The following is a 16,040-nucleotide window of genomic DNA, read 5'->3' on the forward strand; positions in this document are numbered from 1 at the left end:
CCTTCATCTGAGTAAATAAATCTCTGGTGTTGGGAATTTGAGGTATGTGGCATGACAAGTTGGGTAGATATTTTTGCCTGGGAGAGAGAGGGGTACCACTCCTCCCCGAACCGAGGAACTGAAGAGGTTTTAGAAACCATCTAGTTAAGTCACTGTGTGTCTATTTCCTCCTCTATGAAAATAAACATCAATGATGACTTTATAATGTTTCCTGCTCTACTATTTTCTGATTCTATGAAATAAGTGATTTCCTGGCACCAGCGAGATAGAGGTCACCTACTTAATTTTCCTGGACACATACGACTCACCAATTCTTAAAACTTGCATTGAATTATTTGTACACCCATGTTCACAGCAATATTGTTCATAGTAGCCAAGAAGTATCCACCGACAGATAAATGCATAAACGAAATGTGGTCCATACACAACAGAATAGGATTCAGCCTTAGAAAGGAAGGAAATTCTAACACCTGCTACAACAATGAATGACCCTTGAGGACGTTACGCTGAGTGAAATAAGCCAGTCACAAAGGACAAATACTGGTTCCATTTAAATGAGGTCCCTAGAGTAGTCAAATCCGGAGAAACAGATAGTAGAATGGTGGTTTCCAGGGGCTGGGGTGGGAGCAACGGGGAGTTATCTAATGGGTACAGGGTTTCAGTTTGGAAAGATGAAAAATGCTGGAGGTTGATGGTGGTGATGGTTGCACAATAATAGGTACTTAATGCCACTGAGCTGTACACTTAAAAATGATTAACATGATAAATTTAATGTTATGTGTATTGTGCCACAATAAAAATTTGCATTGAACTCCGAATACCCAATGCTTGGTAACTGATCAATAGTTGAACACAAGCGCATGGTACCTAATTTGTTGTCATTTTATTTTACCCTATTGGTTTGTAGCTGCTAACGGTAGTTGAATCATGATACCACAGCTCTTCAGTTCGTTTGTAAACAACAGCTTCCCTAGCCATGGTTGATTTAAGAAAGACATGGGTATAAACAGTCCTGACTCTAGCACATCTTTGTTCTGCAGATCATTGAACAGTAAGGTGTAGCACATTTTGCCAAGTATTATCACTCATCTAAATGTAACAAATGTGACAAAATACAGGATATTCACAGGTAATGTGACACTATCCTCAATTTCTATTTCTTGTGATTATGAAAAAAATTAAAAAAAATTTAAATGTATTTTATTTATTTTTGAGACAGAGAGAGAGAGAGAGACAGAGTGTAAGCAGGGAAGGGACAGAGAGAGAGAGAGAGAGAGAGAGGGAGAATCGGAAGCAGGCTCCAAGCTCTGAGCTGTCAGCACAGAGCCTGACATGGGGTTTGAACCCATGAAGCATGAGATCATGACCTGAGCCGAAGTTGGACACTTAACCGACTGAGCCACCTAGGAGCCTTGAAAAAAATTTTTTTTATATCTTACAAGTTATATCTTGTAACTGCAAAGCACTAGCTTAGATTTGGAATTTCTTTCCAACTCCTTACCCTCCTCCTCCTCCTTCTCTTCCTGCTTCTTCTTTTCTCTCTGGTTAAAACTTTGTATGAAACATAAAGCAACTTATTAAAGGAAATAATTTGGCTTATTTCTACTTCAATAAGAGCTCTCCACGCATCTGAGTTTTGAGTCTTGAGATCTCTTCTTCTCCAGCCTTGGAGCATTCATCAATTTATACTGAGGCTGAATGTTGAACATGGTGTTAAGTCATAGAAAACTAAAGCTGAAAGGGACACCATCTAATCAAAACCAGCATTTGAATTTAATTTTCCCTTAATCCTCCCACCCCCAAGTATCAGAGTAAAACACATACTTATTATGGGTTTTGTTTCTTTAAAAATTTTAATTTTGGTAAAATATACATAAATGTCCTCTAGGTTCATCCATGTTGTAGCACCTGTTAGAATGTCCTTTCTTTTTTTTTTTTTTTTTCAACGTTTATTTATTTTTGGGACAGAGAGAGACAGAGCATGAACGGGGGAGGGGCAGAGAGAGAGGGAGACACAGAATCGGAAACAGGCTCCAGGCTCTGAGCCATCAGCCCAGAGCCCGACGCGGGGCTCGAACTCACAGACTGCAAGATCGTGACCTGGCTGAAGTCGGACGCTTAACCGACTGCGCCACCCAGGTGCCCCAAAATGTCCTTTCTTTTTAAGGCTGAATCATAGTCCATTGTACGTATGTACCACATTTTATTTCTCTACTCACCTGTCTGGATAGTTGAGTTGTTTCTCATTGTAGATAATTTTGGAAACTACAGACCTATATAAAGAAAAGAAAAAAAATAAAATTCTGTCATAATTCTGTTGCCAACAAACAATCATTGTTAACATTTTGGCACATTTCCTCATAGTGGTGAGCACTGACATTTTTGTTTAACTCTTCCCATTTGTAAGGGATGATATCTTCCTGCCTGTATGTTTGAATTTCTGATGATGTTTCTTAGAAATGGAGTCACTGGGTCAGTGGGCTTAAACATTTTTAAAGAGCTTGAAGGATAATGCCAAAACGCTTTCCAGAAGTAACTGTAATTTTAGCATGAGGAAACTGAGGAGCAGAAAGCCTTCCTTTGTGTTTTTGTGGCTCTTTTTACAGCTGGTAAAAAACAAATTTACACATTCAACTAGGTCATTTCACATGTGACTGCTATTGGTACCACACAAATAAAATATTGGATACCTGATTTGATTTCTTTCCCCGTGATCTATGAGAGATTTGGTACCACGAACATTTCTCTTCATTCAGGGATACAATTATTGCTTCTACGTGCAGGTCTGGTTGGGATCTGGGATCTGGGGCTAGAAAGGATTCAGGGGTTTGTACTGATTTGCATGAGGTGATGACAGCCAGAGGGAGGATGTGAGATCTGGGACACCACGTGGGCTGGGTCTAACCTCCCTGTTTCCCTGAGAGTGTAGCTGAGATGGAATGTCTCCCACTTGAATGATGGCTATGAGGTCTAGTTCTGCGTGGGGAAAAGGCTGGGCGCTCGGCCCCACCCTCCAGAGCTCTCCATGTGATGTTACAATCAAGCCCTGCCTGGTCCTGATGAATCTTTGTCAACAATGGGCAATACTAGTCTGCCCAGACTAGCCAGTTTCTTTCCAGAGGCAATGTGGTTTTGTCGCTGGAGGACCTCATGGGACATTGGAAGTCTAGCCCGCTGTTCACTGACTCGGTGACCTTGGGGAACTTGCGGGCTTCTCGGAGCTTTGGTTTCCCTATCGGTTTCCTCAGTGAGAATCAATTCAAATGGCTGCACTAAAGGGATCTGGAAACCAGAAAAGGTCTGAATAAATATCCAGTGTTATTGTTAGTCCAGAGGTAATCACGTAGGGCTGCAAAGATGGTGGCGTTTGTCAACTTTGAAAGCAACCGGCTCCCTCAGATTTTATTATCATCGTGACAGTATACTTTAAAAAATATAGCATTTTTTAAAATGTTTATTTTATTTTTGAGAGCGAGCACGAGAGAGATACACAGCGTGAGTGGGGGAGGGGCAGAGAGAGAGAGACACACACACCCAGAGAAATGGAGACACAGAATCTGAAACAAGCTCCAGGCTCTGAGCAGTCAGCTCAGAGGTGGACGTGGGGCTCGAACTCACAAACTGTGAGATCATGACCTGAGCCAAAGTCAGTGCTTAACTGACTGAGCCACCCAGGCACCCTGTAAAAATATGGCATTTTTTAAAAAGTGTATTTATTTTGAGAGAGAGAGAGAGAGAGACAGTGAGAGAGCGAGTGCGTGTGAGTGGGGAAGGGGCAGAGAAGGAGGGAGACAGAGGATCTGAAGTGGGCTCAGCGCTGACAGCAGAGAGCCTGACTCAGGCTGTGAGACCATGACCTGAGCTGAAGTCGAACGCTTAACCAACTGAGCCACCCAGGCGCCCCCAAATATAGCATTTCTCACTCATACTATTGCTTGATGCATTTCGTCTCGTATCATTTTTCATGCACATGGTTCTGGAACATATGCTATGTCATTTAATCCCAACAGCATCACCGTGAAGCAGGCGCTGCCACCTGTAATGCAGAGGAACACGCTGTCCCATGAGGTTTTAGTGATTTGTTCCGGGTCACACAGAAGAGGAGAGGGGGTCTGAAATGCTGGACTCTGGCATTCAAGACCAGTGTATCTGTACCAACCCGTCTCCCCCACCCCAGAACTGGAAGGTCCTTGGGTGGGAAGATTCCTTGGGTATTTCCTGCTTCACCTTGTGTGAACTTGGGCAAGGTACTGCACATTGAGGACCAGGCAGTCTGGAGCGCAAGGGACACAAAGGTTCTTTCCAGATCTCGATTCTGAGGTTCTCTGACGTAACCTCTTCAGCAGTGTTTACCCCCTAGCTCTTGCTCTTGCCATTACTTTACGTGGCCCTGCACCACCCCCTTACCGGAAGTAACGTGAGGGCAAGAACTGAGTCTGGGATGCCTCCTGCTGCGGCCCCCACCCCTCCCAGTGAAAGCTATTCCCTCCTGTAGGGCCCCACATAATATGCTTCTTGTCTGTCCTTAATTTTGAAGGCAAGATGCTTATTATTTATTAGTCATCCCAAGACAGTCTATTTAGGGCTGTTAATTGCCTATTTGGCAAACACACTTTAGTGATATGTACATAGTGTGGTGTTTGACCCTGTAAACAAGACATTATTACTATCCTCCCCAGCTCACACTGGCATATAAAAAAGTGACATTAATACCTTACCTGTTCCCCTCACTGTGGTTAAGCTACCTGGCAATCTGTGTTAGCCGTTTTCAGACTGTTCTCATGAGGAGGAAGAAAAAGGGCTTCTTGCCCTTGGTTGAGTAGAAAATGGCAGACTGTTGGGAAAAAGGTAAATGGTTAAGGTTTTAGCGCTTTTTCTGTTTTCAGATGTGTGGAACCCCTGTGGGGATCCTTGCCGGGCATAGGCGTGGGAGTAACCAAACTTCGGTGCATTGCCAGCCTGTAATGCTGCCTAACCTTGGTCTCAGCAGGAGACGTCCAGACAGCCTTGTGTGGACTGTGGCCGTGGAAAACCAGCTGCTGACACGATCAACAGTGCTGTGCTCTGTGGGGATGGGTGATGTGAGTCCAGGAAATTATAGGCTGCCTTGTTACCAGCCCTTCTAGAAAGATTATGGGGTGACTTACTGATCTTTAGGTGGGTCAGGGGTTTTGAGGGAAGGTTACATCTAAAGCATGTAGTTAGAGTTAAAAAGACAGACTGGAATCTCAGAGAGAGAGAGAGAGAGAGAGCGAGAGAGAGCGAGCATGGAGAAAACTCCAGACAAAAAGAGACCTGGACTCCCGTCCTGGTTCTGCCACAGCCAGTTGGTGGGGTGGGGTGGGGGGCTCTGGGGGCGTCTGTCCAGCTGCTGTGTATGCAGCCCCCTCCGATGCACAGAGCAGCGAACCCCAGCTCAGCAAAAAGCGGCTTACTCAAATTTCTCCCACTGACTGGAGTCAGGACCACATGTTCTGCTGTCTAGGCCAGGACACCTTTTCTTACTCAAAATCACTGGATTTCAGTGATCCTCTTTCAAATTTTCTCGACTTCCCTGGTGCTTCAGAGTTTTTACTTTTTCTATTTTTTAATTTTTTTTAATGTTTATTTTTTTAAGAGGGAGAGAGACAGAATGTGAGCGGGGGAGATGCAGAGAGAGGGAGACAGAGAATTGGAAGCAGGTTCCAGGCTCTGAGCTGTCAGCACAGAGCCTGATGTGGGGCTGGAACTCATGGATTGCGAGATCGTGACCTGAGCCAAAGACAGTCTTAACTGACTGAGCCAGCCAGGCGCCCCTAAATTTTCTACTTTTGATGCATTTCGTATTTAACAAAAGGGATAACTAAGGGAGTTTGGGAGGTTTTAGTGTGAATATTCGCATAGGCCGAATTGTGTCCCCAGAAATTTGTAAGCTGAAATCTTAACTCCCAGCACCTCAGAATGTGACCTTATTTGGAAACAGGGTCATGGCAGATGTGATTAGTCCAGATGTGGTAGGGTTGGAGCAGAGGGGCCCCTAATTCAGCATTACTGATGCCCTTAGAGAAGAGAAAACAAGCACAGACACAGGCATACAGACACATAGACACATGGACACACAGATAGGGAGGACATCATGTGACAATGAAGGCAGAGGTCAGGATGATATTTCTACACATGGAAGATTGACAGCAAAATACCAGAAGCTTGGAGGGAGGCCGGTGACAGATTCTCCCTTCCAGTCCTCAGAAGGAAATAACCCTGCTGATGCTTCAGTTTTGGACCTCTGGCCTCCAGAACTGTAAGGAAATAAATTTCTGTTGTTGAAGCCCCCGAGTCTGTGGCATTTTGTTACAGCAGCTGTCTCTGACTGATACACATCATCCCCTTAAGGCTCTTCCCAGGTGAGCCCCTCACTGGCGTCTACCACTGACCTTTGCCACTTTTGCTCTCACACAAAATACTTAACCTTCTCTCAAGTATTTTTTTAGTTTGAAAAGAACATGGTAACAGGGGAAAAAGTTAAGGAAAAAGTAAGCACCCCATTTAATCATAAGACTTTTAGGTAGGGTTTTTTTAAAAAAAATATTTATTTATTTATTTTGAGAAAGAAAGATAGGAAAGAGGCAGAGAGAGAGGGAGAGAGAGAATCCCAAGCAGGCTCTGTGCTGTCAGTGCAGAGTCTGATTCAGGGCTTGGTCTCATGAACTGTGAGATCATGACCTGAGGTGAAATCAAGAGTCGGATGCTTAACTGACTGAGCCACTCACACACCTCAAAAAAAGAAAAAAATCTAAAAAAAATGTTTATTTATTTTTGAGAGACAGAGACAGAGCAGGGGAGAGGCAGAGAGCAGGGGACAGAAGATCTGAAGCAGGTTTCATGCTGACAGTGGAGACTGATGTGGGTCTTGAACTCATGAACTACGAGATCATGACCTGAGCCGAAGTCAAATGCTTAACTGACTGAGCCATCCAGGTGCCCCTTGAAAAGATACTTTCTAAAGCAATTTATATGACAGTTTTTCTCAGGGACTTTCTGGGAATTCTTTTTAGGATACTAACCTAGGGTCATTTATCCCTCAGTCCAATCCCAGAGTTTATATTGTTTGTGAGATTTGTGCCAAACTCTACCTAACAGAGAACGCACTCTCTTTCTTTGGCCTAAATATTGCCCCCACTTCCTAACCATGTCAGAAGGGTTACCTGAGCACTGGAGTCCTTTGTTCTGTGGAGCAGTTGCTAAAAAGTCCCACCTCTCCTTGTGGGTCCCTTTGAAGTCTGCTCTCCTACTTATGTCTTTGGCCAGAGCTGACCGCTCAGAAACTGTGTCACAGAGAGTGAAGCTGCCACCCTCTGCAGCCAAGTCCTCACAAGCATGTGACCATCACACACGTAAGGGTTACCCTTAGCTTCATAGAGCCTGAAACTTAAGTTTATCTACTCCCCCAGAACTGTTCTGGTTGCTTCTGAGAATGAAACCCTTTGAGGAACAGTATGTAAGCCTGCATGGTGCCCACGCCCCTATTGTCACTGCTGCTAGTGACAGTGGAGCCAGAACAAAGGCAGTTGATACCCTGGAGAAAGCCTCATGACCCCTCCTGCCCCACAGAGTCACTGAGTCCTCATCCTCTGCACAGACCACCCTGTGTCTGTTACCAGTGTTCTCCAGACGAGCTCACATACATTTGATCAGGTTAAGCTTTCCTTTAGATTAATTATATAGTTGAGCTCTATGTTGTTTTTCTGTGTCAAAATCAGCCCAGTATCGACAAATTCACATAGTTCAGTGTAATAGGTTTTTCAACTTAAAAAAAATTTTTTTTAATGTTTATTAATTTTGAGAGACAGAGAGAGAGAGGGAGCAGGGAAGGAGCAGAGAGAGAGTGGGACAGAGGATCTGAAGCTGGCTCTGTGCTGATAGCAGAGATCCCAATGTGGGGCTTGAACTCATGAAACAAATCGTGAGATCATGACCTGAGCTGAAGTCGAATGTTCAACCAACTGAGCCACCCAGGCACCCCAGTTTTTCAACTTTTAAATATGACTATAAACAAACAAGGAGTTACAAAAATAGAGGTCTGGTGTATCCATCACTCAGCTTCCCCCAGTGGTGGCATGTAACATAATATGGTTCTTATCAAAACCAGGAAACAGATGTAGGCACCATACAATCAACTAGTTTACAGGCCATACTTGAATTTTACCAACCTAGTAGCTTTTGGGGACTATTCCCAGTTATTTCCATGGTAACACATTTAACACTCTCTTAGGACCTGTTTATTTTATAGATGATAGGGCTTCCATTTTGTTTTTAAGCTTTTGCAAATATCACATTCTCAAGCAAAAAATTCAAACAAGATTAATTGTGTACAGTTGTGTAGGGTGTGAAAGCTTCCTTTGTCACATAGAAGCGGTTACTCTTAGAAATTTGACGTGAATCTCTCTTTACTTTTTTTTCCACATACATATGCACATTCACATGTGGTGTATGTGTGTATATGGATGTGTATTTATATATACGCTCCAAATTTATGTACAACCATAATATGTAATTTGTTTTAAAATCACATTTCATAAGGGCACCTGAGTGTCTCAGCTGGTTAAGCATCTGATTTCAGCTCAGGTCATGATCTCACTGTTTTTGGGATCGAGCCCCACGTTGGGCTCTGTGCTGACAGCTCAGAACCTGGAGCCTACTTTGTTTGGATTCTGTGTCTCCCTCTTTTCTCTGTACTTCCCAGCTTGTATACTCTCTCTCTCTCTCAAAAATAAATAAACTTGAAAAAAATCACATTTTATAAACCATTTTTTCTCATTAATATGTTATAGACATCATTCTGTGGCCATGACACATTTTCATTATCATTTCACTGAGTGAAAGACCATTTCTCTGCCCTGTTTGGTGATTCACCCCACCCTTAGCTATCTCCTTCAATCCAGGCTCCCTGCTGTAGATGACACTGTCTTCCCTCAACACCCTGCCTCTTTGGCATCCCGTTTTTCCAAAGCAATTCCCTCGTTTTTCACCAAGGGCTGAATTTCCAATGGGACTCCAGGACCCTCCTCAGCCGGCTGGCTCCTCTGTACTCACCCGGCTTACCCTTCCCATCACAGCGAGCTCTGCGGACAGATCAATCTTTGGCCCTTCTCCACCTGCCACACTTACCATTTGTCATTTCTCATTTGCCAGACCCATGTTCCTCCCAGTATTGTTAATTTAGGGCACATTTATGTAATCCTCGTGAACTTCTGTTTCCTCATCTATAAAGGGAGAAGGCTGAATTGCCTCCAAGCCTTTGTGGCCTAGGGCAAGGAAGGGCCCCTTTCCCTGTAAAGGGCTGGGTAGTAAATATTTTAGACTTTGGGGGCCATCTGGTTTTGTCACAGCCAGTTAACTCTGCTGTTGCAGCACAACAGTGGCCATAGGCAACATGTAAACAATAGGTACGGTTATTTTTCAGTAATGCCTTATTTTGGACACTGAAATTTGAATTTCACACTGTTTTCACATGTCACAAAATTTTTTATTGTTATTTTTTAGCCATTTAAAAATATAAAAACCAGGGGGCGCTTGGGTGGCTCAGTGGGTTAAGCGTCCTACTTTGGCTCAGGTTATGATCTCACAGTTTGTGAGTTTGAGCCCCCATCTTGCTCTGCTCTGACAGCAGGGAGCCTGCTTGGGATTCTCTCCCTCTCTCTCTCTCTGCCTCTCCCCTGCTCACAGTCATTCTCTTTCTTTCAAAATAAATAAATAAACTTAAAACATATAAATAAACTTAAAAAAACATATATAAAAATACCATTCTTGACCCACAGGTAGTACAAAAATAAAGATGGCAGGCTGGATTTGGCCCACACGCTGGTCTAGTGGAAAGAGACTGAACTTTGGGGTCAGGTAGATAAGAACTGGAGCCTGTGAACTGGACAGGTTATACAACCCTCTTAAACTTCAGACCGTGCAGAGTTGTTGTGAGAATTAGAGATAACTTATGTAAAGTTTCCGACATGCAGAGGGCACTCAATATGTGTTAGTAGTCCATTTGTCTTTCCCTTAAGGATCTTTCCAAGACAGGAATTCGCTGACCCAGAGCACAAAGTCCATTTCCGTCACGAAGCCTTTCAGGCTGGCTTCAGCATGTTCTCTGCCTTAATTGCATGTGTACACGTGTGTGCATAGAGCCTTTGTGTTTACATATGGGTTCCCTGCCTCTCCATAACAACGGGGTGAAAATTACCTCTCACCATGTCTACCTACGAGAGGTCTTGAATTTTAGATTGTACACGAAATGCCTCAATTAGCAATTCCTTAATCTCTCAGAATTTTATAGTACTTTATGGTATATGTGTGTTTTAAATCAGGAAATCTTAATAAAATAAAAAAGATCAATGTATTTTATATGTTCTGTAAAAGAGACATTTAAGTCACTCAAAAAATCCTACAATTTCCAAGTCCCCTGCCACAAAAGTCTGGGGGGTTATTACCCCCAGATGCCGGATGAGGCATCTTTCCAGACTTCAGGACTCACTTCCCTGTCTAGGCAGGTTCCATGCTTGGGCATTTCAACCTGTTGGAGAATTCAAAGGGATTTATGGGGATTATTTCATTGGACACCCAGGACAAGTTTTATTATTTATAAGAGGACACAGGCTCAGAGAGGTTGAGGTGATGGCCTCAGAGAGTGTGGGAGGACTAGGACGCAGGCCCCTGGACTCTGGGTCTGGTGGTCTGCTGCATAGCTGACTTCCAATGCTGCTTCTAAATCTTGTATTTGGTCCACTCTGCTCCCTCACCAGGGAGTTGTTGAAGCTGCAGTCTACAGCTTTTTGATGTACTGTGAGAGATCCTAACAACTTTAAGCAATGCAGTTGGTCAATTGGCATTCAATAAATACCTGTCTGCTGGTTCAGACATTCAGGAGCTGGCATTAATTGTTGCCTTTCAGTCAGCCCACTATATTACGGAGGCTACACAGAGATGGTTGTGTCTGTCAGGAGTTATTCAGTTTGGGAGTACTTTTTTTATTTTAAGCTTTTATTTAAATTCCAGTTAGTTGACACACAGTGTAATATTAGTTTCAGGTGTGCAGTATTTTTTTTTAAGTTTATTTATTTAATTTTGAGAGAGAAAAGCTACTAGTGGGAGAGGGGCAGAGAGAGGGAGGGAAAGAGAATCCCAAGCAGGCTCCATACGGTCAGTGTGGATCCCGATGCAGTGCTTGAACCCACAAACTGTGAGATCATGACCTGAGCTGAAGTTGGATGCGTAACCGACTGAGCCACCCATGTGCCCCGTGTTAACATTTCCAAAGACCATTGCTTGTCACAAGTGCACACCTATATCCAATTTGGGATTGGTTTTAAGAGCAGGAGCCTCTGGCATTATTATTATTTTTTAAATTATTATTTTTTTAGTGTTTATTTATTTCTGAGACAGAGAGAGACAGAGCATGAGTTGGGGAGGGGCAGAGAGAGAGGAAGACACAGAATCAGAAGTAGGCTCCAGGCTCCGAGCTGTCAGCACAGAACCCAACTCGGGGCTTGAACTCACACACCGTGAGATCATGATCTGAGCTGAAGTCAGCCGCTCAACCGACTGAGCCACCCAGGCTCCCCAAGGCATTATTAACCCATTATTAGCCCATTATTATCTCAGGCCTAGATCTCATTGCTGGCTCTAGTCAGACATCTGGTTATCTAACCTCGACAGGTCTTGCCTCCTCATCTGTAAAGTGGAGAAATGAGTATCTACCTTATAATGATGTCAGAATGAGAGTTGCCTGGCTTATAAACAGTGTTGAAAAATAGTGACTGTAAGCAATTAACAAAGAAGCTAGGTTGCATCGTGGTGAAAGGGCTCCAGACCTCAGTGGCTCACCGCCTTGTCTCCACGTATTTATGCCGTGTCCATTGTGGAGAGGTTATAGCTTTGCCCCACTCAGGGGCACTTTGCCTTGACACTCAGGCTGACTGAGAAGATTCTATCTGGAACACCAAGGCAGAGGAAAAAGACAGCTTGGCAAAGCCCAAACTGGCTCTTAGAACTGGACCTGACATATATTACTTGTCACCTTCCGTTGGCCAAATCAGGTCGCATGGCCAAGCCTGCCATGAGTAGGAAGAGAAACTCTTACTCTCCCCTAGGCAGAGGCAGTGCATATTTTTGAACACTCTTACAGTTTACCGCAATACATATGCAAAATAACCTTAGGAGGTGCTAGAAAGTGTGGTACAGAAAAGACATGTAAATGATGAATAAACATTAACATGGAGTCCGCTTTCAGGCTTAATTGCTTCCAGCGTAAACGATTCTTTCAGAATTTTCTGAGAAAGGCTTGTCCTTGTCACTCTCCTGTCGAGTTTATATAAAACCAGAGATTACTGTACATACACTCCCAACAGCTGTCGAATACACAGAGTTCTATGAAAGCCAAGCTTCTGCTTATCTTCTTGGAGGCTTTCAGAGGCAAACACTGATCAAAGCAAATAGCTCCTTTTTGTCAGCCACTCTAGGCTTTTAAGATGAATTTGGAGAAATTAATGGCAATGCACAGAGACTCATTAATTTAAACACACACACACACAACACACTATTGTCAACCCTTTGGATCCTGTATCAGTCAGGGTCCTTTAATTATAAACAACAGAAACCATTCAGGGGGTGGGGGAATCTAGTAATGGCAATTAGGTAGCTCAGAAAATGTCCAATAGAGTTTTGCACTTAGTAACAATGGCTGAATTGCATTGATTACATTGCTGGACTGTTCCAGTAGAAAGCCGACTGCTGCCAACATCGGGTATGAGACACTGTTACTAGAAAACGCTGCTAGGTTGCCCATGAAAGCTAGATGCCTCCTTTCTCTGTACTCTGCCCCCTTGCCACTGTGAATACTGGGTGACTTCCTCCTTTTTTTTAATTTTAATTTTTAATTTCTTATTAATCTTTTAGTAAAATTTTTTTAATGTTTATTTATTTATTTTTGAGAGAGAGAGAGAGAGAAAGAGCAAGCAGGGGAAGGGCAGAGAGAGAGAGGGAGACAGAATCCCAAGCAGGTTCCATATTGTCAGCGCAGACCCCGAAGAGGGGCTCGAACCCACGAACCATGAGACCATGATGTGAACCGAAACGAAGAGTCAGACGCTTAACTGACTGAGTCACCCAGGGTACCAATTTAATTTTAATTTTTTAAAAACAATCTTTTCTGGGGGCGCCTGGGTGGCGCAGTCGGTTAAGCATCCGACTTCAGCCAGGTCACGATCTCGCGGTCCGTGAGTTCAAGCCCCGCGTCAGGCTCTGGGCTGATGGCTCAGAGCCTGGAGCCTGTTTCCGATTCTGTGTTTCCCTCTCTCTCTGCCCCTCCCCCGTTCATGCTCTGTCTCTCTCTGTCCCAAAAAAAATAAATAAAACGTTGAAAAAAAAAATAAAAAAAAAAAACAAACAAAACAATCTTTTCCAAATCAAAATCTTATGCACACACCATCTTCACCAAGGGATCAAATTTTGCATCCCAATAGTGAAAAAGTTTGTTATAACATGTGATGCATTATGACATACTCCACATCACCTATGAAATATTCTTGTATCAGGATGCACATAGTGTCAGATTGTCTTCATTTCTGTGATGATAGGAGCTATCAGTAATTATCGCCTAGATCCATTAGTTCATTGGGGCTTGCAAAATGGTGATTTTCTAATAAACGATTTCTTTAAAAATTTTTAGTTGAAATAATTTAATATAGATATGTTTTTTCTTTATCTATTTTTGGGTTACCCCATTGTTCAGGTCATACCAGAAAGGCAGGATAAATGTTTGATTTTTTTCCATTTATTTCTTTTTAAGATTATTCTATCATCCTCTAAAGGTGACCAATTAGTTATAAAATATGTATATTATCATGACTTCTCAAATCAAAACATATTTGATTAAACACACGTGATGTTTCAGTCCATTGCAGATATCATTTTTGAAGCTCAAATTGTTCTGTCTTTTGCTAGTGGAAGCCTCTTCAGTTTGGTTCCCGTGTCCTTTTCACATGACCCTTGTAGCTTGTGCTCTTTAATACTTCACTGTCTGGCATGGCAGGCTCATTTTGTACATTTTGTGCCTTAGACCAGAATCAGTCAGTTTCCAAGAGGTCTTTGTTTCTTTTAGTGAAAAATGGCATTTCAAGACCATGTTGTGGCCACGAATACTGTTTATTGCTATTGGTTTGGCCATTGTTTCCAGGTCTCTTCAGTGGAAGGATCTAGGATATATATTCATATTTATGTAATATTATATGTGTTTTTAAGACAAAATAAATGAGAAGGGTGCCTGGCTGGCTTAGTCAGTAGAGCACCTGACTCTTGATCTCAGGGTGAGTTCAAGCCCCATGTTGGGTGTGGAGCTCACTTAAAAAAAAGACAAAATGAAAGAGAAGATAAAGCACCACATGAGTTTATAACTGGTACTTCCAATTCAAATTTATGATTAGGCTTTTTCTTTTCTTTTTAAAAAAAATGTTTTATTTAATTATTTTTGAGAGAGAGAGCATGAGCAGGGGAGGGGCAGAGAAAGAGAGGAAGAGAGAGAATGCCAAGTATGCTCCATACTGTGACTGCAGAGCCCAATGTGGGGTTAGGTCTCATGATCATGAAATCATGACCTGAGCCAAAATCAAGAATCCATCAGTCAACTGACTGAGCCACCCAGGTGTCTCTCTCCCCATATAAATAGTTGTGCTATATACTATCTACCTGACCTGAGCATATAATTAGCAAATACTATACTCTCTCCCCATTAAACCTCACTTAATCTTAGTTCTACAAATGTCAGTATATTGAATGTTCTTCACCAATCCTTATGTCAATGTCTCTGGCCATTTTGGTTGTCTGAAGCTTGTTCTCTAGCAGATTCTTCAGAAAGGGCTATGGATATGGCAACAACGTTCCCTCATTTCTTGAATGCTAGTAGTTTGTGCTGTTTATACTTTACTTTTACTTTATACTTTAAAGTCAATTTTTTAGGATATAAAACCCTTGGGTCACATTTTCTTTCCTTGAGAATTTTAATACATCATTTTATTTTCTTCTGGCATAAGCTCTTGCTGTCAAAGATGAAAATTTAATTTTCTTATTATAAACATCGCCACCTGTTCATCTTCAGTAATTTTTTCTAGAATATATTTTGGTGTTGGTCATTCTGGGTTGGTATTTTTGGATACTTGGTGTGCTCTTTCAATATGTAGTTTCAATTTTTTTTCTTTTTCTTGGATAGTTTTTGAAATAAACTTTTTAGCTTCTATTCTGCTCCCTTGCTTTGGTTTTATTTTTCAGCAGCTCCAATTATCCTGTGTTGGATCTTCTTTGCCTATTGCCAATATTTGTTAATTTCTTTCATATTCTCTTTATTTTTCTTCATTTTTTTTAATTTAAAACTTTCCCATTAAAACATTTTCTTTTTCTCTTAAGGCATTGTCTATTTCATTTATTCATTCTAATTTTCTCTTCATTTCCAATTTTTGAAATGATGTTTTCTTTGATATAGAATATTTCCAGACTTCTGTCATTTCATTTCTGAGTTTTTCTTATTTTTGATTTCTGTCATTATTCTATGTTTTGTATCCTTAAAAAATTTATTTTAGGGATGCCTGGGTGGCTTAGTTGGTTGAGTGTCCGACTTCAGCTCAGGTTATGATTTCACAGTTCGTGGCTTCAAGCCCCACATCAGGCTCTGTGATGACAGCTTGAGCTTGGAGCTTGCTTCAGATTCTGTGTCTCCCTCTCTCTTTGTCCCTCCCCTGCTTGCACTCTCTCTCTCAGAGATAAATAAACATTTAAAAATTTTTTATTTTAGCTTTTTTTTTCAAATACAGGTTTTACACATATCCTTCTGGTAGGTTTTCATGATTTATAGAGATTTTTTTCAGCTTCTTTATCTTTTTTTTCTTATAATAACTTCATGTGGGATTTTTGTTTAGATATTTTTGTGTGGTTTATTTAAAAAATCAGTTTTCCTGAACTTTTAGAAGGAGGCACGTTTGATGGTGCTGCTTCTAATTTTTATCATGTATTGTTTTCTT

The sequence above is a fragment of the Leopardus geoffroyi genome, chromosome B2 (assembly GCF_018350155.1).
Source record: "Leopardus geoffroyi isolate Oge1 chromosome B2, O.geoffroyi_Oge1_pat1.0, whole genome shotgun sequence".
In the NCBI taxonomy this organism is placed as follows: domain Eukaryota; kingdom Metazoa; phylum Chordata; class Mammalia; order Carnivora; family Felidae; genus Leopardus; species Leopardus geoffroyi.